The sequence below is a fragment of the Acomys russatus genome, chromosome 8 (assembly GCF_903995435.1).
Source record: "Acomys russatus chromosome 8, mAcoRus1.1, whole genome shotgun sequence".
NCBI classification, from domain to species: Eukaryota; Metazoa; Chordata; class Mammalia; order Rodentia; family Muridae; genus Acomys; species Acomys russatus.
This window is the reverse complement of record NC_067144.1, coordinates 9,080,992-9,096,743: the sequence shown is the minus strand read 5'-3', so window position 1 is coordinate 9,096,743 and position 15,752 is coordinate 9,080,992.

The window sequence follows — 15,752 nt, the reverse complement described above, 5'->3', positions numbered from 1 at the left end:
TTGCTTGTCTTCTGTTAGAGGTGAGCAAGCAGGGGCTTGCTACGTTGATGCTTCATCTGGTACCCTTCATGGTCTCCCACATGGTCTTTCAAACACATATGGGATGAATTTGACGCGGGTGTTTAAATAATCACATCTTAAAGCCACCTGCACCTGTGTGCTGCCAACCGGTTGATACCTCTCATTGAACTCACCATCCACTATGCAAACTAGTACTTCCTCTTATTTACTCTAAAATTAACACCGGCAAACTCTGGGGTCAAGGAGGCTGCCTTTCTGATACTTGCTGATTAAGTGCATAGATCCTACTACCAAGCATCATCAAATCTCCACTCAGCTGTCTCCTCCTCCTCCTCCTCCTTCTTCTAGTTTTTCGAGACAGAATTCCTCTGTGTAACATCCCTGGTTGTCCTAGACTCACTTTATAGACCAGGCTGGCCTTGAACTCACAGAGATCCACCAGCCTCTCCCTCCTGCATGCGCCACCATGGCCAGCTCTAGCTGACTTGTTTTTGACTGGCAAAATATACTGCTTGTATATCGACAAGCTTCCATCCTATGTGCGACCTCAGAACACAGTTCTCCTGGGTTCCTGTTTTACCTCCCTGGTTCACTAAATTCATCTTAAGGTCCTTGAATAGGACCTCTGTGTTTTTCTTTTCTGAGCCCATCCCTTTCTTTTCTGATTGCCATCTGGTGTAAAGGGTGGCTCACGGTTTGTTTCTCTACATGGCTTCTGTACTCTTTCTGACAGAAGCGAACATTCCTATGATGGCTTAGCTTGAGCAGCCACTGAGCTCAGATTTTTTCAGGGTGATCTCAGTGTTGGCCCTGTCACTACCAGCTGGACAATGCTGCATATTCACTAGCGTAATTCTCCCCTTGGTTGTTTCGTGTGTGTGTGTGTGTGTGTGTGTGTGTGTGTGTGTGTGTATGTGAGTGTGTGCTCACCTGTGCTGGTGGGTGAAGAGGCCAAAAGCTGATGTCAACTTCAATTGTTCCTCATTTTTGACACAAGGTCTCTCACTGAACCTGGAGCTTGGTGTTTTGGTTAGCCAGCAAACCCTCAGGATCCACTTGTCGACAAGCTCCCCTCAAAAACCTGGGTTATAGACATATGGCGCCAAAACTGCCTAGTGTATGGATACTGAGCATCTGCACTCAAGTCTTTGTGTTTGCATGTCAAAATTTCACTCAATGAGCCTTCTCCCAAGACAAGAGCAGAATGCCTGAAAACAAGCAAATGGACCGCTGTCTTAACAACAAAACCCAAAACCAATTAAACAACCACTCACCCACAACAGGAAACACTCAATGCTATAACATTGAGACCACAGAAACACTTGATCAGGGACACAGAGTTTGAGCTGAATTGACTTAAAATTCAAGTCTTGTCAATTTCTAGATTGTGGTAACAGCTTGCTACACTGTTCTGAGAGAGAGAGAGAGAGAGAGAGAGAGAGAGAGAGAGAGAGAGAGAGAGAGAGAGAGTTCTAGCATTACAGATAGTCCTAGGCATCAGGATAACTACATATCATGCTCCTGAAAAATGACACTTGAGTTGACCTCAGGACTACAGAGATGTGCACACATATACCCATATACTTTCACCCAGAAATGCACCCATACAAACACAAACACACACACACACACACACACACACACACACACACACACAGAGAGAGAGAGAGAGAGAGAGAGAGAGAGAGAGATAGGTGCATGCACATAAGAAGTCAATACTTTAAAACTTAAGAGATAGAAAAAGAATGCTCCCTATAAGGTTTTTTTGTTCATTTGTCTTGGTGCCTGAAAAGGAGGCTGTGCTTACTATGTTTGTGGAGGGAAAATAAGATACATTTAAATACATTGAACACATCTTGAGTTTTGACCCACTGGAATCCATTGTTTTAGAAATAGAAATAGAAATTGTAGTATGTTTTGCACAAGAGAGTTCTGTACTTGCCCACACTGGACTCAGTTGTCACCACTCTTTCCTGTTTCTTCTGAGACTTTTCTCTATGTCTGGGAGATTTAAAGTCAGGGGATTCCAATGTGAATGCCACCTCTGATTTATTTGCTCCACCATCTTGGTCTGGTCCGTTAACATATTCCTCTGGTTTTCTGTTTTGTTTTATTCATTTTAGTTTTTTCCTCAGCTATAGCATTGAGATCACAGAAATATTTGAACTGGAACACAGAGTTCCAGCCCAGTTGACTTAAAACCCATGTCTTGTCAATTTCTAGCTTGTGGTAACAGGCAATTTGTTGAACTGGTCTCGGCTTTGTAATATGAAGAAAGCAAGAAAAAAGATCCTACTTTACAGATAGTCCTAGTCCTAATTCAACAGGTTAACTGTATAGCAATGAATGTAGTCCTAGCCACTCACAAGGCCTTCTCTCCATGCTATGGCCTCATCTATGGGTGTAGCGCCTTTAGAGATGTGCAGGTAGATGGGTGTCCATACTGTATAAGAGGAAGATCGGAGCCAGTTGAGATTCAAGTGCCCTAAGCTTTAGAAAGATACTGTGCCTTGTAGTAATGGGCTCCTAGTGCCATAAAGGGATAGAGGAAAGACCTCCCTTCCTATCCCCCATGGAGTGCTTTGAGGGCCATTCATGGTGAAGCTACAGTAAGCACTGTGCCATGCCAATCAATTCTTTTCTTTGATCTAAAACTCCAATGGCAAACACCTTGGATTTCTTAACATTGGTTTCTATAAGCTTCAGCATCCCCTCCTAAAAGCTTAGTTCTAATTTCTTAAAGAAGATCGGCATGCTAAAGTGCACTAGTCATTCTGCATGTTATAGGCCACTCCAGGAGAACGATCTTTATTTCAGATTCCAGACCACTAAAAAGTGATATTTTAGCTTATAATTTCCAGGCAACCCGTTATATGGGTAGAGTTCCATGGATAGCAGGACTTTTCTTTCCCCATAGGGGTGACCGTTTTCACTAAAGATTCTATATTCTGGACAATAGCTCCATGTTTTTGGTTACTTACTCAGGCATCCTCAAGTGAGTGCTATCCAGTCCTACTTACCAATGCATTTGGTTTGTCCATTGCCTTTAGTTGGGCAAGAAGTCGCAAAACCTTGGCTTGAGAAGCAAGCGATTTGGATAACTTCTGTCTCTCAGATGAACACCAGCAAAGTGTTTACTTCCCTTTGTGACTCAACATCTTCATTTGGTAGTGAAAAGGGTAGGATATAATACCTCCGATGTCTCTTCCAATTTTGTCAGTTTGTGACACTAAAGCATGCTGACATTCATAGTCTTCCTGGAAAGTTCCTTGAGAGAATTGTCTAAAACACCTGACAGTACACTTCTCGTTTCTTGCCAGCACCCAGAAGGCTTATTTTCAAATAAGTGTTGAGGAAAGAATGCTTAATTAAGCATGCTGGATACTGTGAAATGCAGTAAACTTCATGGCAACTTAGACTGGGTAAGAGCTCAAGGGAGACAATAGGAACTCATTTATATTGATTTTTGTTCTATTATTCAAATAAGTTGAAAAATGCTGTTCTAGGTTCCCCTCTGTTGCTGTGATCAATCACTTTGACCAAGGGCAGCTTGAGGAGAAAAGGGTTTATTTGGCTTACACAAGGGTCATAGTCCACTATTGATGGAGATCAAGGCAGGAACTCAGCTCAAAACCTGAGGCAGAAATTGTGGCAGAATCCTTCTTTCTGTCTTGCTCCAGGGCCACGCTTAGCTAGTTTTCTTATTCAGCCCAGGATCTCTTGTGTAGGGAATGCTGCTGCGCACAGAAGGGGACCTCCAACCATCAGTTAACAGCTGGTGTCAAAGACACACACCACCCCTATAGATGTGCTCACAGGCCAATCATCTGTTCAGGACAATGCCTCAATATCTTCTTAGAGGACTGTAGGCTGGCAAGTTGACAGTTAAAGTTAACTAGGTAATACCTATCAGTAAAATTCAGTGTAAAGGGGGGGGGGGAGAGAGAGAGAGAGAGAGAGAGAGAGAGAGAGAGAGAGAGAGAGAGAGAGAGAGAGAGAGAGCGCCCTGCTTATATGTCATTCTGCACTCCATCTACATGAAGGCCTCATGTGGAGCTGAGGGGCACACATTAGACATAGTGCTAGGATCTTCTTTCTCGATTCCCGATGGTTGCCTATGCGTGCCTGCTATCTTTGGGGCTTTTCTTTCTACCTATTGATGACGTCTTGGACCAAGGCTTCTCCAAGTAGAAGTGGCGCTAGGATAGTCTTGTTATGATGCGGACTCTGATTCAGAAACGAGGCAGAAATTTTACTTGAGACACAGAAAGGGAACGCGGTGGAAACCCCAAGTGATGAAGCTGCAAGTAAGCCGGGCAAAACAGCACACTATTTGCAGAGAGGTGCGATTGGCTGTGTTGTACAGGGATTGTCCCGCGTGCCCTGCTGCTTCCCGGTAAAGCCACAGCAGTGGAAACCAGGTGAGGAAGAAGAAAGAGAGGACCAGAGTGGAGAACTAGGAAACTCTGGGGCTCCTGGATCCTGGGCTCCGGCTTTTCAGCCAACGTGCTGCAGACTGGGGAGTCTGGCCCTCCAGCTAAGGCAGGACCCTCAGGAACTGCCTGGGGCAGAGGTGTGGGGGAAGGAAAGTGCTCAGGCACAACACGAGTTTCACTTCCTGCCTCAAACCCAGAGAGTCCTTATATAAATATCGACCTCAGCAGCTGCCGCTCTCACCCTCTTCTCGCTATTACTCCTGAGGCTCAGCTCTCAGGCAGGAGCCTGCAGCCTCTCTCACTTTCCCCAGGTCCCACAGCATTTGCAGCAGGCCCCCCGCCAGGTGGGCGCCTGGGGCCTGAAATGAATCACAACCACTCTCTGGCCCTCCAGCCAGCCATGCCCAGAAGCTCTTGCCTCACTGAGCAAGAGAGGGTGTCCTGACTAGTGGCCCACATTAATCAAATTAAACCCTGTCCACAGACGTGACAGGCACTCAACCCATCTGTGGAGGCCACAGAAAGCATCGTCAGCACTCGCACGGGTAGCGGTTGGACAGCACAGGGCTTGGCATGCTCACCTAGATGCACACCCAGCCTAGGGTCTGAAGTAGAGTCAAGACTCTCAGACACTCTCCAAAGGCAGTGAGGCAGCACAGTTTAAGGAGAAACCTGAGAGGAAAAGCCAAAATGTGCCCCTGTCACTATTCTACCGTAAACAAATAGAACAGTTATTAATGTTCAGCTAAAACTTATCTTTGAACATAACATCGGATCCTTTTATAACCTGTTTTACCTTTGAAGATAGTATTTTAACAAACAGACGAATAAATGGACAAACCCAGCCTGGTACCATAACATCCCTGAACCTCGCTATCTTCCCAACAGATTGGCAGGAGGGTCCTCGAGAGATGGTTTATTGCATAAGAGTGTTTGTTTTGTGGCAAGCATGAAAACTTGAGTTTGGAGCCAGGAACCCAGGTAACAAGACTGGGAAGGGCCAATCCCTTCTGTAACGGCAGGGCTGCAGCAGGCTGAGACAGAAGGGTTGCTGGAGCTGCCTGCCCACAGGTTCAGTGAGAGATTCCGTGTCTACAAACAAGACAGAGAGGGATAGAGTGCGACATCTGACACCCGCCTTTGGTGGATGCAGGTGAGCACAGCTGCACACCACACACACACACACACACACACACACACACACACACACACATGCTCATACCCGGGGCGCTGATGTGTGACATGCAGGAGATAGATGACATACTGGTGTCAAGTAAAACATAAGTTGTTATTCAAAAGTATTTTACCTATATATATATATATATTTAATATATTAAATATTACACATATACATACAACTTTACATATATACACACAATGCACACATACATTGCCTTTCTAGAGACACAAGCTGGGACCCTCCACATGATAGCTTTGCCACTGAGTTGTACTTCTAGCCCTTTTTACTTTATTGAAGACAAGTTCACTATTCTTTGACTGTCCTTGCACTTCCTACATAGCACAGACAGACCTTTAAGTCTGCAGCCTTCTGCTGCAGCTTTCAGGGTAGGTGGAGGCTTGTACTATCAGGCCCCACAACTGCTCAGATTTAACAACATCCCAATCTTGGGGACATTACATATCAGATACAAGGCCTCCTGCGATAAACAGCAAAATAAACCAATGGAATGAGAACTGTTTCTCTTCCAAGTGTTTAGGAATCTCAAAACATTAAATGCCCTCAAAATATTATGTTCATTCTCCCATTTAATATACATCAGGCTAGGTAGTTGTGATTTTCTACAAAATTGAGGGGTAAAACAAATTACCAAGCTGTTCATTTAGAATAAATTTATTAAAAAATTATGTACATTCTTTGAATAAGAAGACTAAAGAAAGACGAGCACTGGACCAAAATGTCAACCACTAGCCATCTCTAAATGTGGTTTCAGGATGGCTTGAGTTTCTTTCTTTGTGGTTCTTTGAACCATCTCAGTTCGATGATGTTTATTTAGCACAAGAGAAACCCAAAAGCGGTTCCTTAAGCATGCATCAGGGGCCAAATAGAGAGTGCCAAAGTAGGCCATTATGATAATATGCAGGGCTTCTTTCTCACTGCAGAGGGCTCTGGGGTGACAACACATCAGTGCTGTCATATCTGCTCACCGGCCTTTAATGCACCCATGGCATGAACATCCTTTACATCTGAACATGTGTAGTGCAAGGAAAGAAAACAGCCCAGTGATGAGAAGGTCAGCTGCATGTTCTGTTACCATTATTCCAAGGCCATGAGCTTTTTTCTCCTCTGGACCACATGAAGTTCCCTAAGCTGTAAACATGGGGCTTGTGGTACAGGGAAAGGTCCTCTGAGATCAGCCCAGTGTCAGCAGTGCTTGACAGAGAAGAGGGATTTTGGTGAAGGGACAGGTTTGCTGTAGGCAGCTGACACTTGGGGAAGGAAAGTCCGTGTAAAGAACAGCAATGTTCTCCGCCCCCCCTTCTCTTCTTCTCTGTTTTATTGTTTTCTGATGTTAAAGACCGGGTCTCTCGCATGTGCTACCACACCTGGCCTTACTCTCAGCCTTGTATCTGCTCCATAAAGGGTCTATTAAGACAAATAAACTCACTGGGAGTCTGAATGGGGGAGGTAGAAAAGTGGGAGCAGGGACGAGCCTCGGGGTGGCAAACCGCACCTCACTGGCTGGGCGGCAGCCGTTCATTCAGTCACTTGTCAGGAAGCATTTATGGAGCACCTACCATGTGGTAGACTAACCAAGCTTTGAGCATCTGTAAAAAACGTGGCCTGTCTTTATTTACTCAGCATCTGACCATGGCCCTGTGCCAGGGAGGAGCACATACAGTAATGGAGTCTTTGGGCAAGTTGCTTCTCCTCTTTAGTGGCCGCCCAGATCTGATTCTGTCGTCTCGTGGTGTCTTGCAATGAGAGAGGTCTACATACAGACAAAGCACAAAGGTCACAGAACCAGCAGCAGCAGCAGCAGCAGCAGCAGCAGCAGCAGCAGCAGCAGAGGTTAAGTGAAACCACGAAGCCTCCAGGGAGTGTGTGAACCAGCATGTCCCCGCCTCCCCAGCTGGCCCAGAAACACAATTGATGTATTCAGGCTCAGCAGGAACTGGAGTCTGGCTTTGGGTCTGTAAAGAGCTCTACAGAACCCTCCAGTGGAGACAGGCCTTACATGAAGAAGACGTAATGAGCAGTGTCCCAACTGTTCCCGATGCTTCAAACTCGGACCGAAGCGTTGATCGCGCTATGCACAGAAAACCAGAATTCTTCAGATCTTGTCACCTTCTCTCCCCAAGATTTGACCTGTGTCACCTAAAGTCTCACAGGTTAGCAACACCTATGTCCCGTTTAACCGAGCTGACTGAATGTGAAAACTCACGTATAAGGTCTTGGTAAACTCTAAAGTGCTTCATACATGGAAAAATAGAATTAGCATTCGTGGAGGAGGTATAAATTAAGGGACCTTCAGAATCAACAGTCACATCCGACTAGATAGCTGTTTAACTGCCTCTGAACTGAGGATAAAACCCAGCTCATACAAGTCTCATGAAGTAAGCTCTTCGCTAGTCCCATCCTACAGATGATACGAAGGGGATGTAAGTAATGTGATGATGAATATTCCCATCAGTAAGTGACAAAGCTAGGACTCATTTAAGGTAGTCTGTTTGCAGTGCTCTTGACAAGTGCACCCTTACACTCCCTGCAAGGAAAAGAATACAGTTCAGTTTACTTCTACCCAGTGAACATGATCTGAGTGCTGGCCCAAGCAAAGGGTACATGAAAACGAAGCACATGGAAACGGTCCAAGGGTCAAGGACGTTGTTGGTGGGACTATGGCTGGTATTGGGATGCTGTGGAGAATATTGTGAATATGAGGAAAATGAGAATCTCTACATTCAGCAGACTATAGAATCAGGAGTGTGATCAACATGGGCTCAAGGTGAGGCTCAAAGCTGATGTGTTGGACACTCATGGTGAAGGGTCTCAAATGCCACACTAATTAGATGGGACCTTAGCTTACAGTTGGGAAGGAATTGTGATGGATGCGTGCATGATAATGTGGAATTTGAAGAAAACTAGATTAGAAGAGAGCCATTTGTCTCAGACTTGCACCATCACCACCATCAGAGGACTGACGAAGATGAACAGAGATGAAGGGCAAGTTTCATGCAGAAGAAAGGGACGAAAAATCTCATGGATTTGTTCTATCTGTGGTGCTCAGAATGGTGAAGAGTGGAGGGACACGGAAGACTGAGTTGAAGAGACACCTCAGAGAGGTCCCCCTCCCATCCCATGCTTGATTCCCCTGCCCCATTATTGGTGTGGCACCTTCACTTCTGGGACCTCTCCAGTTGTAGAAAAGTTTTGCCTCATCAGACAGTTCCCTTCTGGAGAGATTCCTTTGCTAGAGTGGCCTATCGTTTTGTTATTCTTTCTCTTAGCTCCAAGTCTTACAGAAATCTAAGCAAGTCTTTGTCTCAGAATCCCTTTATTTGGCAGCCTCCTGGGGCCCCAGACCATCCTTAGTTGTCAACTGAGGAACTTTGAAGTCATCAGAAAGGACTGAATCTGGGAGGCTCAGAACTGAAGAGCCCATCCCCTGAAGGAGGGTAGACTAAGGGAGTTTAGGGGAAGAGAGCTGGCCAGGTAGGTGACAGCCACTGTTTACTGTAAATGATCTGAGACTGCTATCGGGGGACACTCTCAACAGCCAGACCCAAGAGCAGAATTTTCATAAAAACCATAGTCAGCAAATGGGAGAAAGAAACCCAAGTCACTCTAGTCCTTATAAGAAACTGTGACCTCGCAGAGCACTGTCGTAGCCTGTTAGCAGGACACTATTGGTGTTAGGCAGTGAGATTCTTAAGTGGGTCATGTAGAACTTCTGCCTCAGAGGAGTAAGCACTTTAAGGGGGTGGATAAGGGGTAAGCTGCAAAGATGTCATCTTGCCATATGTTATAACTATAGACTATTTTCCACGTATACATAGGGAGCCAATTTATCTAAATTTCATGAAATGATCAATACACGTGGTCTTGCATTCACCACCATGTCCCTTGTGTTTAGTATAGGGCCTGGGAGGGCCTCAATAAATATTTATTATATTCTATATATAAATGAGTGGAAACATGGATGCATAGCTGATAGTATCTAGTCTAAAACAGGAAACAGGTTCCTCTGCCCTTCAAATGAACACTTTACTCAATATGACAAGGTGAGCCCCATATTACAATGGCTCCAGTGTGAGGCTTGCCTAATTGAGGATACCACAATGTCATTTCCTATTTTATATGCTAACACTGTCCATCCCAGAGCTAGTTTCTTGCCTACAGGACAATAGTCTTTGACCTAGTCTATCAGGAGCCTGATCTCAGAAGGAAAGGACCTTATCACAAATCCAGCTCATCTCCTTAGCCACCCAGGGAACTGGGGTAAATCATTTCTTGTCTTTGAATTTCAATTTCTTGTGTGGTAAAGGAAGGAAATATCACATCTATTCTGCATAGTTGCTAAACCATTTCATTCTGGCCAGGAGACTGGTCTTGTTGAGAAAGGATCTAAATTCAGCCATGGGGCCTCATTCCTGAAGTGGCATGGTCTTTGCGAGCATTTACACTGAAGCTCCAACTTGAGAGAGTTGGTTGACAAAGTGCTATCTGGACCGCTGGGTGAACTTTTAGCTTAAAAGTAAGAGTTCACCTTTCTCTGGTGTCACAGCGTTGGCCGAGTGTGGCTGCTGTACCCTGCCTGTGTTGAGGACCGGAAACCTCACATTAGGTTGTACTCATCTGACCAAGGTGCCTGCCCCAGCCCCACCTCCAGATGTTCCATGAGCATTTGCTGTGAGAAGGAGGAGGAGCTAACCATACCTAGTGTCTCTGCTGAGGTCAAGTGTGTCTGTGTGTGTGTGTGTGTGTGTGTGTGAGAGAGAGAGAGAGAGAGAGAGAGAGAGAGAGAGAGAGAGAGAGAGAGAGAGAGAGAGAGAGAGAGAGAGAGAAAGAGAGAGAGAGAGAAGGAGAGAGAGAGAGGGGGTAGGGGGAGAGGGAGATTGGGAGTATGGGAGTATTCCAGCCTGCTGATACAAATCAGGCTCACATCTGCAAGGTTTGCTAGCCAGAAAGAAAAGGCCCTATCACCACAAAAGTCTTTTCTGTGACAAAGTTTAAGGCCTTTGCTTTTTTTTTTTTTTCCAGAAACTGCCAGGAGTCCCCTGTCAGCAGTAATGTTTCAATTGCACACCTCCCTGCTTGTGCCGTAATGAGTAGGGCTTTATATTGATGTACATATGCAAGACCTGACCTTTCCATACGAAAGAACATTCATAACCCAAGCCTAAGTATAAAGCTTCAGACGGGAGCAGATAAGGATGTAGGTCACAAGGCGATTTTTGTGTGTGAAGTGTAAAGCAGGAGGGGCGTGGTGGACAATGAGGAGCTCTCAAAGTACTGCCATTGGCTAGAACAGCTCTAGTGTTTTGTCAAAGCCTGAAACTAAATAGCTGCTTTCCGCTAAGAATTCGAAGCTGCCCTCCATCCCCGAACACATCGCATGCCCTTCCTAGACAGGGAATTCACTTAGTTTACAAGTGTCTGCTTTTCTGGGGTTCTCGCGGTTACCATGCGTAGTTATTTGAGTGCCAGGTACTTAAACTGATTTATGTCTTTCACCAGAGGGAATTGCTGCCCTACGGCCATTGTTCCCCAGGTAGGCATAAAGCAGATTTCTCAGCTTTCAGGCTAGCAGGATCTGGAAGTTTTTCTGATGATGTCCTCACCACTCCTTTTTATATTCTTTGTCCCACCGATTGCAAACCGTCTGTGCCTGCCGGTCCAGTCCCTCTGTCTTCACCTTCGCTTCTCTTCAGGGCTCCTCTTCGGTAGCCTTCTTTGGTGTCTGTTCTTGAGCTGCACGCAATTGTCTCTAGGAATCCTTTCTGGTCCCCCTTTGCCTTGCTCACCGTGCTCTTTGAACCTACATTTTCTGGTCATGGGTTAGTCTGCCGTCTACTTTGCTACTCAGGTCTGTACTCTGTTGTGATACACCATGAGCTACTGAAAACAGGGCAAGAGTAACGCCTGAGGGATTTTGTACAGTTAAGCGGTGCCTATAAAATGCTTTCTGGTTCTGTTTTGTTTTGCCTGATTTTTTTTTTTTTTTTTTTTTTTGTTTGTTTCTGTGACACACATCTCAGTGCTGTGAGGACAGAAGTTGAAAGACCAGCCTGACTACACAGTGGATTCCAAGACATCCTGGGCCACAAAGAAGACCCTGTTTCAAGATAAATATGTGCCTACATACATGCATCACACACACATGTTTTTTTTGCAAATCTGTTTACTGAACATCAGAATTTATTTTGAGAATGTGCCAGCGATGATTTGCTCAACTTGCTTTACTGTGTTCTTGGTAGCTCATTTGATTATCACATGAAATAACCATGATGTCATTATTATTGTTGTCACCCACAGTAGATGAAAGGACTAAAGCTCCACAAAATTCATGAGCCTCACTTGGTATTGTACAATTGACCCATCAGTGGGTCAGATCTGAACCCATGACTGTCTAGGCCAAGGACTGCTGGGAGCTAGCTTCATCCAGTTCACAAGATCTGATTGGTTAATTTTAGGGGCTCTGTCAGCTGGCTTGAGGCATTATTTTATATTGTAATATCAATCCACACTAATTAATTCACAAGACAAAAGAATCAGCAAAATGATACTAAATGCTTACATCTTGCTGTTTCCTACTTATTTTGGCATATTATTAGTAAGTGTATATGTGATGTCACCTACCTTATCTGCACTTGGTATGCTGGACATCGTATGCAACGATGTAATGCTGGTGTCTTTTCCATCGCTAACTTGAACTGGGCCATGGTGGAAGGGCTTTCACCAAGGACATTGGCAAACACAGCAAATGAGGAATTCCTAACTGTGAACCAGTTACTAAATATTTGAAGCACACCACTGGCCTGAAAGGCAGATTATACTGCAGTAAGCAACAGGCTTTGAGCCCAAAGCACACATAAGCCCTTTCATTTCTTGGCTTAACTTTCACCCAGTTGGGCCCAACTTTGGACCATCAGAGACAAGCTGCTTCCTGAGATTAGAAAACTGCCCTTTACAAGGATTGTTCAGTCTTCAGGGTTGTCTCAAAGGCCAATCTGTGTAGTGATCTTATGCCTACAGCCATATATTCTAAACCTCTTCCACAAATGAACCTTCATCACACTTTGTACACAGGCATATATGATACAACTTTGGTAGGGGAAATGGGAGTTCTGAAGTATTATTGTAAATTATATTTACCCAAACTTGCATCACTATCATAACCCATTGTTTTATCAGTTGACCCTAAAGCTCGAGTTCATGCAGTTTCCATACTGTGTATATTTTATGGGGTCTCATGAAATGAGACCCAACTTAGGCTCAGAGGTTTCGGAAATCAGCACAGTTGGTTTAATTCAAGAAGTCCATTAGCATTGGCCTCCATCTCTTCATCTGCCTAAAGCTAAATGTGGTCTAGACGCTCTTTGACTGTCCTTCTGTCTCTATTTTAAATGACACTGCACATCCATTCTGTTCTGCTGCATTCAGCTCCAGCACTCCACACTATGGGGCACTGAAGTTAACCTTTTTGAAGTCTTTCATAGCTGTATAAGCTCGTGGACTGGCACGGAAGGCCATGCTTTGCACTAAATGTGTCATTTCTCTCAGATAGCTTTACCACCAATGCCAGCTTACCCGCCCATCACTGGTCAGGAGCTCTTACTGTCTTAAAGGTAATCTGCACCTCAAGTCAAGAGGAAGGGCACGGGTAGGGAGAACTCCTGAGCTGTTGCCTTTTAGCCATCTAGAAGACTCAGAAGGGAAGGCTGAAATCTGCACCGGAATTTTGATTTGGCATCCTTGGCTGGGTCTTTAGTGAAAGGAAGCAGGAACAAGGAAGGCATAAAATGTAAGGCAGGTGGTACTTCCTGCTGGATTAGAAACCTCAGAGGGAAGATCCCTGTAACTGCGGAAGAAGGCCATGGCTCTGGAGTAGCTCTTGTGGTCAGAAGAGCACACACAGCAGCTCAGAGAGAACATCTTCTACCTTACGTTTGCCTTGCTCTTGACCCTGACCAAGCCTGTATATCACTTGTGTCTTCATGGGAAAATCAGTAAGTGTCCTTAACACCCCCCACCCTCATATCTAAGTCCTCAGTTCTGTCAGGCTCTAGGTTTATAAGCACTATGGCTCCTGACTCCTGACCCACAAGATGACTTTGTGAAATAGACATTATAACTTTTTTTTTAACAGAGAAAAAAAATGAAGATTATGATAGGAAATTAGGCTACACTTGCTGTTGCAATTCTAACCCTAATGTTCATGGGGCTGAGGTGAGAGGAACGTTTTAAGGTTGAGGAAAACATGGAGAGAGCTCCTGTCTCAAAAGTCAAAACAGAGGCAGGGAATTGAGTCACAGTCACCTGGGTGTTGAGCAGAGATGCAACTCAACCTTACTCTTCTGCTTGCTATTTGTGTGCCTTTTCAGCTTCCGAATGACCTCTGCCTGGCTAGGTCAAAACTGTTAGCGGAGGTGAGAAATTTTTGAGCTGCTGCTTGCTTGAGAACCTTCAGCACCACAGTAGAGACACAAGGGCTCAACAAACTCAGGGGCTCAGCAGAGCCTGGAGGTGGAAAGGGAGCCCCTTTAAGTTTCAGAAGGAAAAATGGGGTCCGTAGAGACACGTGTCATGTCCATAGTCATGCGGAGTCAGAGTCAAGGCTGAGACACTCACACGGACCTCTTGTCCCGCTTTGCCACTGTCCTGTATCCAAACATTCTTCATGTCTGCCCTCCTTCAGCCACTGGCAACGTTAAGAAAGAAGCATTTACTTAGAAATCCTTGACCATCGCTGCAAGGACAGTTTGGAATACTCTCTGCCAGCTTCCGAGCGGACCAAAGAGTCGGGACAGAGGGGGGCAAGCATGCTCCAGTGTCTGTTGTCACATTGCATCTCATCTGCCCTGTGCCAGGCATCGGATTTATTGCTGGTGAGAAGGATTACTCATGCCTTTCTGATGCCAAGCAACCAATTTATCTCACCATGGCTTGGTAGGCACAAACGTTTAGTGTGTGATCAAAAATAGAGACCACCTGTCATCTAGTACCTTGGAACTGGCCTTCTAGCCTGAGAACTTATTCGAAACCCATATCAAACAGTTAGCCCAAATATAACCAGATAGACTTTATTTTAGGAATCATTGTTTTATAACACAGTTAACAGCAATTAGAAAAATGTACTGGAGAGAGGCATCTCATTTGCGAGTCACCTGTCCTGAGTTTATTCCCACTTGACTTATTAAACCGACTTGCCTTCTTTCTTTCTTTCTTTCTTTCTTTCTTTCTTTCTTTCTTTCTTTCTTTTTCTTTCTTTTTCATGTGTGTGGGGGGGGCGGGAACTAATTTCTTCTCTTTGAACCCCAGCATCACTATCTACTGGAAAGGGCTTAAAGTGGACAAACCTTAGAGAATTACCTCTTTTTCTTTTTTAAAGAAACAAAACATTTTATGTTAATTCTTAGAGAATTTCATATATCATCTAGTTCATATTCAACCCAGCTGTTCCCTCTAACTCCATCCATGTCTATCCCTTCCCGTTCCTCTTTTGGGCCCTCTCTTTGCTTTATAATGTCACTCAGCAGATGCCCTGGTCTGCTGGCTTTTATTGGTCTTTTTTTTTTTGCCCCCTTTTCCAAGATGTTTCCTGAGTCTTAGGTGTTGGGGATGTGTTGTGAACCTATTAACTGGGTCTGGTCACCCCATAGTCAGTTGATCTCTGCATTTTGGCCAGTTATGACTTGCTAGAATGATCTCTATCTACTGTGAAAAAGAGACTTCTTTCTGAAGAACAGGAGCTACACTTGTCTGTGGAGAAGGACAGGCATTTAGAATCTAGTTAGGAGTTGCACTGGTTTAGGAAAGTGGCAATAGAAGGCTTGTAGCTTCCAAGGCCTCACCAGTCAGAGGCAGTGATTACTGATTTTGATAGGCTCTGTAAATGATCTTCCCTTATATAGAGGCATCTGCTATACATTCTCCCCACAACCCCCCACCCCCAACCTATAAGATCCACACAGTCGTAGAGACTCCTCTATGCAATGGGAAAACAGTATAAATTCAATAGCACTTTGATTATTGGCTGCTGCATAGACTCTTCTACTTATTTGACTTTGGTAGGTTTCTGGGACTTAAGGTGGAGGCTTCAGTGTCCTAAGAAA